The sequence below is a fragment of the Lampris incognitus genome, chromosome 14, assembly GCF_029633865.1.
Source record: "Lampris incognitus isolate fLamInc1 chromosome 14, fLamInc1.hap2, whole genome shotgun sequence".
NCBI lineage: Eukaryota > Metazoa > Chordata > Actinopteri > Lampriformes > Lampridae > Lampris > Lampris incognitus.
Window position 1 is genome coordinate 28,059,088 of NC_079224.1, and position 13,863 is coordinate 28,072,950.

The following is a 13,863-nucleotide window of genomic DNA, read 5'->3' on the forward strand; positions in this document are numbered from 1 at the left end:
ATTGCTGCAAATGGGGGATTCTTTGACGAAAGCAAAGTTTGATGTAAAAAATATCTTATTTCAAATACAAATCATTATTTCTAACCTTGTCAATGTCTTGACTCTATTTTCTATTCATTTCACAACATATGGTGGTGAATAAGTGTGACTTTTCATGGAAAACACGAAATTGTTTGGGTGATCCCAAACTTTTGAACGGTAGTGTATATGATTACAATTTCAAGCATCTACAAGCACTAGACCCAATATTCAAGCATTTTTCAAACCTTAAAAACACAACATTAAAATTCAAGCATTTTCAACGATTTCAAGCACCCGTATGAACCCTGTTTTAAACTATTAGTGAATAGATCCTGCTGCAGTGGGATGAGATTCAGTCAGGCAACGAAGAGTGGGGGGGGGGGTGAGAAAGAGAGGGGCATTCACAGGCAGACAGGTGGCTAGACAGACAGATAAAAGATGGAGACAGGAGGAAACGTGTGTGTGTGTGTGTGTGTGTGTGTGTGTGTGTGTGTGTGTGTGTGTGTGTGTGTGTGTGTGTGTGTGTGTGTGTGTGTGTGAACACATGCACAGACCGATAGACAGTAACAGACGTTAGGGTAAAGGTAACTCGGCACAATAACAGAAGACTGTGTGACAAACAGACACTGCTCAAAACAAAGACAGAGAGACGGACACACAGACAGATAAGTAGGTAGACAGATACACAAACCGATGGAAACAGAGGTAAGGGATGAAGTGACCTCTGAACAGCAGCAGAGAGCTGACAGCCAGCACACACCACAAACACGCATGGCTGCTTATAATGGCACGCAGCAATAACACAATGTGCAGGACAACCAAATCACTAACTTTGTGTCATTACGTGCGTGTGCACGCACACACACACACACACACACACACACACTACTGTAACACTTCTCCCTGTGGGAATCTGACTCATTTTGGTGTAAAAGTGGAAAATATACCGTGAGAAGACGTTGAAGTCTCCATCTCTGTTCTGTGTCTGAGTGGGAGTGTGAATGAGAGGTCACTGTCAAATTAAAAGAAGTACTCAGAGGAAAGGAAGTTTGGAGCAGTCAAAGAACAGTAATGAGGGAGAGACAGAGAGAGAGAAAGAGTGAATTTAAAAAAAACATTTATGGCACATGTCCACTCATTTATAAACTGAGGCGTCAGTCTTAATAAAACGATGCAAAAGGGCACCCGGGTAGCATAGCAGTCTATTCCGTTGCCTACCAACACGGGGGTCGGCAGTTCGAATCCCCGTGTTACCTCCAGCTTGGTCGAGCATCTCTACAGACACAATTGGCCGTGTCTGCAGGTGGGAAGCCAGATGTGAAGGGTAGGGTAATTGGCCAAGTACAATTGGGGAGAAAAGGGGGGGGCAATGCAAAATAATACAATCAAGTCGTTTGACAATTAAGAAAGAGTAAATCGCCCTAAGGAGAGAAAGGGAGGACACTGCAAGACAATGAGAGGTCAAAACAAAAATGAAAAGAAAATATTTGCCCGCTACATGAGAATGGAGAGACAGACAGACAGAGAGAGAGAGAAACTGCATGACAAACAACAGAGCAAACTAGACAGAGAGAAAAAATGGAGTGAGAAAGGCAAAGAACTAAAGCTACTGGGGAGGGGGGCAAGCACAACAAAGCAAGGAAACTACAAATCGAGAGTAAAGATAGATAGATAGAGTGGGAGAGAGAGAGAGACCATCTCGAGGTCATCTCTTGTTTTTTCTCTCCTTATGTCCCTCCAGTCGATAGACCATTCAGGCTCCTCACTCAGGGGTGAAATGAACCTTAGTTTATAGTTTATTGGACTGAATGAGCTTCTCGACAACATATCAGAAGGATGCTATACAACAGGAATACTAAAGGCAGACCTCCAGCCCCGCTGTTGTATATATATGTGCCCCTGGTTAGGGAGGGCAATGCCATGCTGAGTCCCTTTCCTGTTTAATAGGCAGTGTGGCTTTACAGAGTGCTTAACACTTCCAGAGTTAGGAGTTACCCTGGTACCGCTAAAGCTAAAAATGTGCATACTTCTGTTACTGTAAGGGTTTGGATAAAAGCGTTCAACAAATAAAACCTGATGATTTAAAGGACATACTATAGATCCTCATATCATCTAATCAATACCAGCGGACTGACTTGGTATTTGTCCACATCAGTTTCACCTGATGTATTTCATACGTGGAATTATTCTGAATGACCGATGAAGATGGGACAGAGTTTGATGTACGACAAGCTTTCAACTCTCACTTGCATTTTAAACATAGTTTTACCACACTCTTACCCCCTCCGCTCAACTGTTAAGAGTTACTGCTGTGTAAAAACAAAAAAATGCCTTCAGAAATAAATAGCATTATCTGTAATAGGGTTGACTGGAATTACATATTTTGGAAAATTTTCAAATTTCTTCTACTGTTCTGCAACGTGTCAGCTTTACCACCCCAAAAGGGACAGAAAACCTTTCTGCAATAATTGCAGTTGCTTTCTTTAATTCAGCATTTTCCATTAGGTTTTTCTTTTTAACAGCTTAGGAATTTGTGTAGAATAGCTTGATGGGAGCATGGTTTGGGGCGAGGTTTTTTTTCCTACTTTTTGACAGATACATAACTACTGTATGTCTAGAACACATCTGAGACATATTTTTTCATCTAGGGTTGTTTGATTTCAGCAAAAGACATTTGGTTTCCAGCGCTCCATATCCACCTCCAATGATGCAGGCTGGGTTTTTTTTTTGAGGGGGGGGGGGTCCTTAATGTAATAACAGCATTATTCATGAGCCTCTACTCTGACTGGCTGGCAGTATTGCTCGAGGGGGTGGGCTGGCCCCACCCCCTCCCTTGACTGAAACAATGGCTGCTCACCACACATCAGCTTGAGGTAGAGAGGGAGGAATCATTGGGTCAATTACATGGGGGGGTGATTAGGTGACCAGATGGAGAGAGCCAGGTTGGGAATTTTGCCAGGACACCGGGAATCCCCTACTCTTTGCGATAAGTGCCATGGGATCTTTAATGACCACAGTGAGGCAGGACCTCGGTTTTAACATCTCATCCGAAGGATGGCATCCCCTACAGCAGTGTCCCATCACTGCACTGGGATTTTTCCTTTTAATTAAGACCACAAGGAAGACTGCCCCTACTGGCCCTCACCACCACAACAAGATTTTCCCAGGAGGTCTTCAATCCAAGTACTAGCCAAGCCCACACCTACTTAGCTTCTGTCATTCAGCAGAACCAGGGTACGTGTTGGTATGGCTGCTGGCACGTTTATGTTTTACAATGCAATTGGACAAATGTAGAGTAACATTTGTCCAAAATGCTGAAAAGTATTCAACAGTATCAAAAATTGATGAATCCATCCACTGTATAAATATATTCAGTATTATCAATGGAGACTAATGCTAGATTGCATAGGTGCATGTGTCTGTAGTTTTGAGTTACATGAATATTTGACAACTAGTTATTTCACAGTACCACAGAAAAGAAGACGTAATTGGTTATAATTTGGTTACACCCGTCTTTAGGCACAGCAAATCAACGACAATAGCAGAACTGTTGTCCAGTCCACATTTCTGGTTTTTATAGAAGCCCGAAAAAGTCACTTAATTTTTTGTGTTTTCTTGATCCATCCATTTATGAACTCTCAAGAGATCACTGTTAGTAAACGCAAACAATGTAAAGTCTTTCCCTATCTGAACACAAACACTCTATCCATAACTCTGACTGGCTGCTTGGCTATTTAGGCAGCAGATGGTAGGACAAGTAAAAAAAAACATGTATCATTGTTTGACGTTTTGGCTTGATTTCTGCATCTTACTTAAAAGCACTTAAGCACTTATTTTGCGAAATAACTTGGAAAACGCTAAATCAGTAAAACAGTTATCAATGCCTGTAAACACATCACTTCTCAATACCTCCGATACACACCTGTTGAATCAATTCTAGTGTTTCACACAGAACACTCCCCTCACTCTCCCAGAGGTTTTATCCCATTTCAACTTGATTGTGTTGACCTCCTCTCGCCATGTGTGGTAATAAATAGATGTGTGCGTTCTTTCCTCGTTCAACAAATTATTTTCTACTAGTGTGTGCCATCCTAAACTGTACATTAGGGGTTTCACAGAATAGTCAAAACTGTCAAAACCACTAGTCAGCACACTGCATAGTTGTAGACTAATGGTTCATCTGTGGTTTTAGCATTGGGCAGTAATAAAGCAGTGGCAATGCATCTACAGCAGATATGCAGCTGGGGGCGCTGTGGGTAGGTGGGCACAACTGGTTGTTGTTGAACATAGATTTGTTTGAACAATCATTTTCTACATTATGCCATATTGAATAAACAGAATTTAAGGTATTAAGAGAAGGAAAGACTCCCCCTATCCCTGCGTTTTGGTTTAACTGGTGACTTCAGTGACGGAAACTGTTGAAAACACGAACAGAACACATGGTGTCCTCCTAAAAGCCTTTAATTTTACTTTAATCAATTTTAAATACACACTCATCCCTTTTTAATATCCACTCTAACCATTTACGTAAGTTACATTGTGTTCAGCAAGACTCATTCACCTCTTATAACGTTTCTTATACTGTAGGAAACCAACTGCAGCTGGCAGTGCAGCTGTATTTTATATCGTTATCCTCAATCGGAAAGTGACCCATATTCAATCATTAACCTGTAACGTTATATTATGAAGTTCCTCATTAGACGCTAGCTGCTCTGCCAATCTATTTTTCCTCCACATTAAAAGCAACCTCAAGAAATGTGAATGCTTCTTTTTGGTGACACCGTTTAATTTACATAATGTAGGACAAAAAGGACCAGACGAATATATACATATTGAACATTCAATATAAGATAATTTAAGGCTTTTAGGCTTTTCAACAGCTGCCGTTACCACGACAACCGCTGATGCACTTGGCCATTTCTTATGGTGCTTAGAGGTAAAAAAATTACCGTTGGTACAAGTCTTTTGTAATGCATATTTAGCCCCAATGACCTTTCATAACTAGTTAACCCGAAACACCTGCAAGAAAGCAGTCCCCTTGTTACTCAAGGCAAACTCTCCAGCTCAGACAGGCTTGCTGGGGGTTTAGTCCAATCAGATTACAGCTCATTTGTAAACAGCTTCTCAGAGCCAAACAAGGACTCTGTTATTTCATTTACCCCAGGTTAGCCCCGCCTACATTAGTTAACCATTTACTGGTTATATTTGAGACCTTTTTGACGAGAATTAATTGCTGTTATTGGGTGAAAAAAAATATATCTCCGCGATTGACTGACTACTCGACTAGTTTTTGGGAGTAGTTGATGACTACTATAATACAGCAGTCGTGAACTTTACATTATGTTATTATCTTTACATGTACACAAATGTACACGTAAAGATAATATCCTCTAGAGCAGTGTTTCTCAACCGGGGGTCCGCGGACCCCTAGTGGTCCGTGGTGTAATTGCAAGGGGTCCGTGAAAATAAAATATCTTTAAAAAAAAGATCCTATGACATTTATAGAAATAGGATTATTTTACTCAAATGTGACTGAGACCTTTATCTACCTAAACTATAAAGGGTAACAGGACTTTTTTCTCTAATTACATCTGTTTCACAAGTGTAATTTATTGTATTGTGGAGTTAGAAAACAACGAGACAGGAGACGTGAGAGTAGACGTAGTCGAGGTAGTTTACTAGCTCCAACTTTACATGTCATATATTCGACAACGACACTGAACTCTCTGGACCGGAAGCGGAAGTGCATTCTCTCTTAGGTGAATGTCTCTAGTTATATAGATGTGGGTCACCACACAGGCCCCCCCCAGAATTCACCTACACAAAACAATGCAAAACAACAAAAGCGCAACTCATGAACATAAAAATAGACTCTACAACAGAACAGTCAATGACATAGTGCAAAGTCACGGGGAAAACAAGTGACGAGCCGGGGGGTGGACCCTGCGGCCATAACGGCTGCGCTTCACAGGAGGGGAAACAGATGGGGCCGAAACCCGGGCCATAGGCGGGGCCGAAGCAGGAACAGAGGCAGGTGCCGGGGCCGACCTAGGAGGGCGTCCCCGCCGCGGGGGTAGGGCCAATTGCATTGGCTCCCCAATGTCCAAGTGAGCAGGCTTGAGACGGTCTATAGCGACCCGCTCCGGCCTGCCCCCCATGTCCACCACAAAGTTCTTATCCCCCGCCTCCAGGACGCGGAAGGGCCCGTCGTATGGGGGCTGCAGCGGGGACCGATGGCTGTCGTGCCTAATGAAGACGTACCTCGCCGATGGCAGATCCTTGGGGACGTAGGACCGGGGGAGGCAGTGTTGAGACATCGGAACGGGAGCGAAGGCACCGGCAGCGCTCCGGGACGCACTGAGGTGAGAGGCGGCCGACCAGGGAGTCGTAGCATCCGGAAGAAACTCCCCCGGAACTCGCAGGGGCTGGCCATACACCAGCTCAGCGGAGGAGGTCTGGAGGTCTTCCTTCGGGGCCGAACGCAGGCCGAGCATGACCCATGGGAGCCGGTCCATCCAGTCGCAGCCAGTGAGGCTTGCCCGCAGAGCGGCTTTCATGTCCCGATGGAACCGCTCACAAAGTCCGTTGCTCTGCGGGTTGTACGCCGTAGTGCGGTGGATCTTCATCCCCAGGTGCTCAGCGACCGCCGTCCAGAGCTCCGAGGTAAACTGGGAGCCCCGGTCGCTCGTGATGTCACCCGGTGTGCCGAAACGGGCCACCCAGCAGCCGATGAACGCCCGTGCTACCTCTGCTGCCGTCGTGGAGGACAAGGGAATAGCCTCTGGCCACCTGGTGGCCCTGTCCACAATAGTGAGGAGGAACGTATAACCACGGGAGGGGGGCAGGGGACCCACCAGGTCAACATTGACGTGGTCAAACCGCCTCTCTGGAACCACAAACGGCGCCAAAGGGGCCTTGGTATGGCGGTGCACCTTGGCGCGTTGGCACGCCACACAAGAGCCGGCCCAGGCTCTAACATCCTTACGGAGCCCAGGCCAAACAAACTTGACGCTCACCAATTTGGTCGAGGCCTTCACTCCCGGGTGGGAGAGGCCGTGGACGGTGTCGAAAACTCGGCGCCGCCAGGAAGTAGGCACCAGGGGGCGCGGTTGACCGGTGGAGATGTCACAGAGGAGGGTGGTGTTGGCCGCGTCGAACGTCACGTCCTCCAGCCGTAGCGCCGTAGGGGTCGACCGGTAGTCTTGAACGGTCGCGTCCTTGGCTTGGTCCGCTGCCATAGCGGCGTAGTCGAGTCCCAAGTGAACGGCGTTAACAACCGCCCGTGAAAGGCAGTCGGCGACGGAGTTATCCTTGCCCGACACGTGTTGTATGTCCGTGGTAAACTCGGAAACCGCCGCGAGATGACGCTGCTGACGCCCAGACCACGGTTCTGAGGTTTTGGCCATACAGAACGTCAGCGGTTTGTGGTCCACGAAAGCGGTGAACTGTCGGCCCTCCAATAGGAACCTAAAGTGTCTGGTTGCGAGGAAGAGACCCAGTAGTTCCCTATCAAAGGTGCTGTATTTGCGCTCGCTCTCACGGAGTTGTTTACTGAAGAACGCCAACGGCTGCCAGCCCCCCCCCACCCACTGCTCACACACGGCCCCCACGGCGTAGTCGGAGGCATCCGTTGTAAGGGCTATGGGGGCGGCAGGCGACGGGTGAGCTAGCAGCGCAGCGTTGGCCAGCGCGGTCTTGGCGGCCACAAAAGCCTCGTCCATCCCCGAAGACCAGTGCAGCTCGTCCTTAGACTTCTTACCCCGCAGGGCCTCATACAGGGGACGCATGATGTGGGCGGCACGGGGCAGGAAACGGTTATAAAAGTTCACCATGCCCAGGAATTCCTGCAGCGACTGTACAGTGCGGGGGCGGGGGAACATGGTGACAGCCTCAACCCTGGCAGGGAGGGGAACGGCCCCCTGTGGAGTGATGTGGTGCCCGAGGAAGGTGATGGACGACTCCCCGAACTGACACTTAGCTGGGTTGATGATGAGGCCGTGTTCGCTGAGCCTGTCAAACAGCTGTCTGAGGTGCGTCATGTGTTCCTCCGCCGACGCGCTGGCCACGAGGATGTCGTCTAAGTACACAAACAAAAATGGCATGTCGCGGAGCACAGAATCCATAAGGCGCTGAAACGTCTGCGCCGCCCCTTTAAGGCCGAAAGGCATACGTAAAAACTCAAAGAGCCCAAAGGGTGTGATGACAGCCGTTTTTGGGACATCCAGTGGGTGGACCGGCACTTGGTGATACCCCCGCACTAAGTCGATTTTGGAATAGATGGCAGCGCCCGCCAGGTGGGTAGAGAAATCTTGTATGTGCGGTATGGGATACCGGTCGGGGGTCGTGGCATTGTTTAGGCGACGGTAGTCCCCGCACGGGCGCCAACCCCCGTTGGCCTTAGTAACCATGTGAAGAGGGGAAGCCCACGGGCTGTCAGAACGGCGGACAATGCCGAGGCGCTCCATAGTCGAAAACTCCTCCCTGGCTATTGCGAGCTTGGCCGAGTCGAGGCGTCGGGCCCGGGCGTAAACTGGGGGCCCCACTGTGGTGATATGATGTTCCACGCCGTGCTTGGCCACCGCCGAGGAGAAGGTGGGTGTGGTCAGCTCGGGGAAATTTGCGAGCAGGCGTTGGTATGGATCCCCGGTGGAGAGTGTGTTAGCGAGGCACAGCGCTCCAGCGCCCCCAAGCGTGCAGGGGTATGACGCAAAAGAGACGGCATCAATCACGCGACAGTTTTTAACATCCACCAGCAGGTTGAAAGCACAGAGGAAATCCGCACCTAGGAGCGGGGTGGATACAGCAGCCATCACAAAGTCCCAGCCGAAACGTCGGCCGCCAAAACACACGTCCACATGTCTGATACCGTACGTCCGAATGGACGTGCCGTTGGCGGCGTCCATCTGGGGGCCGTGACTGTCGGTCATCGTGTCCACAGCTTGTGCTGGTAGTATGCTGCGTTGAGCGCCAGAGTCAACCAGCAGCCGCCGGCCCGACAAGGAGTCTCTGATGAACAACAGCTTGCAGTCACGGCCGGCGCCCATAGCCGTTAACAAGCGCCGGCCTTGGCGTTTCCCTGAACCCTGTAACTGCAGGGTTTGCGACACCGTTTTGCTTTTGCCCCAAACCTGGCATGGTAATAACAGAGCCCGTCGTCAGGTTGGCGGCGGGCTGTCACCTCAGCCGCGGTGTCCATATAGTCGTACACAGGTGGTGGTGGGGCGGTCTGGTGGGGTAGCAGGGCATGCACAAACTGTTGCCGGTTGGCCAGGAAAACCCTGTCTGCTTCAGCAGCCAGAGAACGGTAGTCCTTGGAGGCGGCGAGAGGAGAACTGGCCAGTGCTGTGCGTACAGGTGCGGGGAGCTGCCTCAGAAAAATGTGTGTGAAAAGAAAGGCCGGATCAGCCGATCCCAGCACAGACAGCATTTTTTCCATTAAATCAGACGGTTTGCCGTCGCCGAGGCCATTCGGGGACAGTAAACGGTCTGCCTTCTCCAGCTCCGACAGTTCAAATAGTTTCAGGAGGAATGTCTTTATAGCATCGTACTTGCCAGCAGCTGGCGGAGCTTCCAACAGTGTCATTGCTCGCGCCGTTGTCGATGCGTCTAACGCCGCCACTACGTGGAAGTACTGCGTTGCATCCTGCGTTATCCCTCTCAGCTGGAACTGGGCTTCCACATGTTGAAACCACGGCCGTGGATTATGCTGCCAAAAGTCGGGTAGCTTCACAGTAGCGGTGTAAATGCTAGCGTTAGCAATAGCCATGTTGTTAGCACCGGCGTCGTCGTTGTCAAACATACTCGTATTAGTTGTTCGATCACGTCGGGGTCACCAATGTGGAGTTAGAAAACAACGAGACAGGAGACGTGAGAGTAGACGTAGTCGAGGTAGTTTACTAGCTCCAACTTTGCATGTCATATATTCGACAACGACACTGAACTCTCTGGACCGGAAGCGGAAGTGCATTCTCTCTTAGGTGAATGTCTCTAGTTATATAGATGTGGGTCACCACAGTATTTTAATAAGAGATCTCGCTCCCGTTTGCATTGTTAAAAGTTACTGCATAAAAATTCTGTTGTTACATATATCCGAAAGTTACTGAATACATATTCTGTTTTGTTACATATATCTGAAAGTTACTGCATAAGAATTCTGTTTTGTTAACTATATCTAAGTTACAACTGAAAGCTCTTATTTTTGCCCCAAAGAGTGAATAAATGCTATAATGCAATTTAAAATGCAGTTTCTACTGTTTCTATCAAATGGCAACCCCCCTCCCCCAAGATCAGGTGGAGGGGTCCTCAGGGTAGATCAAAAATATGCAGGGGGTCCAGGACCCCAAAAAGGTTGAGAACCACTGCTCTAGAGGACAACCTGACAAAGTGTGGCAGCAAAACACAAGGCTGAAAAGACATAGCTGACATACAGAAGAGGCACTGAGGAACCATCAAGGGCCGTTACAGTCAAACAAGCAGCCATTTGATTGACATGTCTGATGCTTGTATGAGCTTCCCAACTAATTATGATTAATGGCTGTGTGTCTGAAAGATCACAAACTGTGGCGGTGGAAAATTATCTTTAATCTTTAATTACCTTCAGTTATTGCAGCTCTGTCATACTTGTTTTGTTTTGCACTGTTAGACACTAACTGAGCTGGTTTGTGGTGAATGCATACATACATACATATATATATATATATATATATATACACTACCGTTCCAAAGTTTGGGATCACCCAAACAATTTCGTGTTTTCCATGAAAAGTCACACTTATTCACCACCATATGTTGTGAAATGAATAGAAAATAGAGTCAAGACATTGACAAGGTTAGAAATAATGATTTGTATTTGAAATAAGATTTTTTTTACATCAAACTTTGCTTTCGTCAAGGAATCCTCCATTTGCAGCAATTACAGCATTGCAGACCTTTGGCATTCTAGCTGTTAATTTGTTGAGGTAATCTGGAGAAATTGCACGCCACGCTTCCAGAAGCAGCTCCCACAAGTTGGATTGGTTGGATGGGCACTTCTTTGAGCAGATTGAGTTTCTGGAGCATCACATTTGTGGGGTCAATTAAACGCTCAAAATGGCCAGAAAAAGAGAACTTTCATCTGAAACTCGACAGTCTATTCTTGTTCTTAGAAATGAAGGCTATTCCATGCGAGAAATTGCTAAGAAATTGAAGATTTCCTACACCGGTGTGTACTACTCCCTTCAGAGGACAGCACAAACAGGCTCTAACAGGTACTATTTAATGAAGATGCCAGTTGGGGACCTGTGAGGCGTCTGTTTCTCAAACTAGAGACTCTAATGTACTTATCTTCTTGCTCAGTTGTGCAACGCGGCCTCCCACTTCTTTTTCTACTCTGGTTAGAGCCTGTTTGTGCTGTCCTCTGAAGGGAGTAGTACACACCGGTGTAGGAAATCTTCAATTTCTTAGCAATTTCTCGCATGGAATAGCCTTCATTTCTAAGAACAAGAATAGACTGTCGAGTTTCAGATGAAAGTTCTCTTTTTCTGGCCATTTTGAGCGTTTAATTGACCCCACAAATGTGATGCTCCAGAAACTCAATCTGCTCAAAGAAGTGCCCATCCAACCAATCCAACTTGTGGGAGCTGCTTCTGGAAGCGTGGGGTGCAATTTCTCCAGATTACCTCAACAAATTAACAGCTAGAATGCCAAAGGTCTGCAATGCTGTAATTGCTGCAAATGGAGGATTTTTTGACGAAAGCAAAGTTTGATGTAAAAAAAATCTTATTTCAAATACAAATCATTATTTCTAACCTTGTCAATGTCTTGACTCTATTTTCTATTCATTTCACAACATATGGTGGTGAATAAGTGTGACTTTTCATGGAAAACACAAAATTGTTTGGGTGATCCCAAACTTTTGAACGGTAGTGTACATATATATATATTGTAACGTGCATGGATAAGTGGACACGTTGGTCCTTGACTAACGGGTCGGATCCTTTAGTCGACTGGTTAACGTTGTCGCTTGCAGAGTGGGAGATACGGGTTCACGTCCCGGCTGTGGCGACGGTCTCCCGGACTGCCCCCCGAATTCGCTACAATATATAAATATACACACACACATATCCATCCATTATCCAAACTGCGGCTCAGGGTGTCTCCCCGCCTGCCACCTTATGACTGCTGGGATAGGCTCCAGCATCCCCCGCAACACATACATATATAGCGAGTTTTTTTTGTTTGTTTTTTTTTTTTTTGGAAACCGTCTATGGTGTTGATAAAAGTGCTCAACAAATGAGGAGTGGAATATTAAGATAGATGTAGGAAAGAAAAAAAAACTTGAATACATGGCGGTACAAGCCTATTTCGTGCGTCACGCACTTATCAGCTTGCAAGGTGGCTAAAACCAGGTGGCTAAATATCCAGTGAGTCAAGTACATTCTTTATGAGACAGTACAAGCCTGTTTCATGCCATAAGCAATCATCAGCTGTCAATAAAGCTTTATTAGAGCTTTATTGACAGCTGATGATTGCTTATGGCATGAAACAGGCTTGTACTGTCTCATAAAGAATGACTGGATTATTTTGCTCCTTATTTGATGAGCACTTTCCCTACAGTTGAGTGTTTCTTTTAACAGTTATATATATATATATAGCGTTTTTGCCTGTATCTGTGTTGATATTCCGCTCCTCATTAGTTGACCGCTTATAACACCATTGACAGTATATATATATATATATATATACACACACACACACACACACACACACACACACACACACCCTGGATATATCTCCCTGTTACATGCTATAAGCAATCTTCATATATATGAGCAAATAACAGAGAGAGAGCAATTTAAAATGCCTATTTGTGAAATGGATGCAATGTTTCTTGTACCAATAAGAATAATCGAAACAATGGTGGCAGCAGTACTATCTGAGATATGAGAAAATGAAAGTTGGGACCAGACAGGTGTAACTGTATAGATGCCAGAGAAGGCAGAACAGATAGCTGGTTACCATCAATAACAGTTCCCTCCCTCCCACCCTGTTATATAGGTGTTTTGTTATATGCATAGGGGCAAATATAACGGTTTGATTTTTTCCAGTTACATGTACCAGATCCAGGTGCCTATTGGTAAAGTGTGAATGCTGTGACCTCTAGTGGATCTGTTTTGTATGCCAGCACTTGGCTGTGGTTATGAGCTGGCTTAATAACATGATACCCATGATGGATACTCTGCCCAAGCTTCATTATATTAGATAGAGCTCTCGTTTGAGCACACATATGCATCACTAACAATGACCTTTTACAGGAGCGAAGGACAGGTTGATGTCAGTGCATTTCATAAGCAGCACGATGGGTTTCTGAAAAGCGTCAGGGGCCAAAGGTTCATGGCTCAAATATCTAGGAAATTTTAAGTTTTTATTTTACTACAGATTGAAATTTGCACCACTTAGCTGAATACTGCACCCAATGAAGTCATACGATGCCATTTGGTATCGATGCACCCCCTTCACAGTGAGCACGCAGCATTAAACTAGTAAACAGAGGAACCATTTAAAACAGCAATTCAACACACAATCCAAACAATGCTGCTCAGTTGCTGATATCAAATATAAAAAGATGTCTTTGTGACACATCTAATAAACTTCAACATTTGGTTAAATGCAGGGGTCGTCAACCATGTGCCATGTAGCACCATGTGTACGCAGGTTTTCTTTCCAACTCATCACTACACCAACTGATTTCACTGATTAACACACCTTCAACCTGACAGATGAGGACTAATCAGTAAAATCAGGTGGTGTAGTGATGGGCTGGAAAGAAAATCTGTGTAGGCATGGCCATCTGTTACACATGAC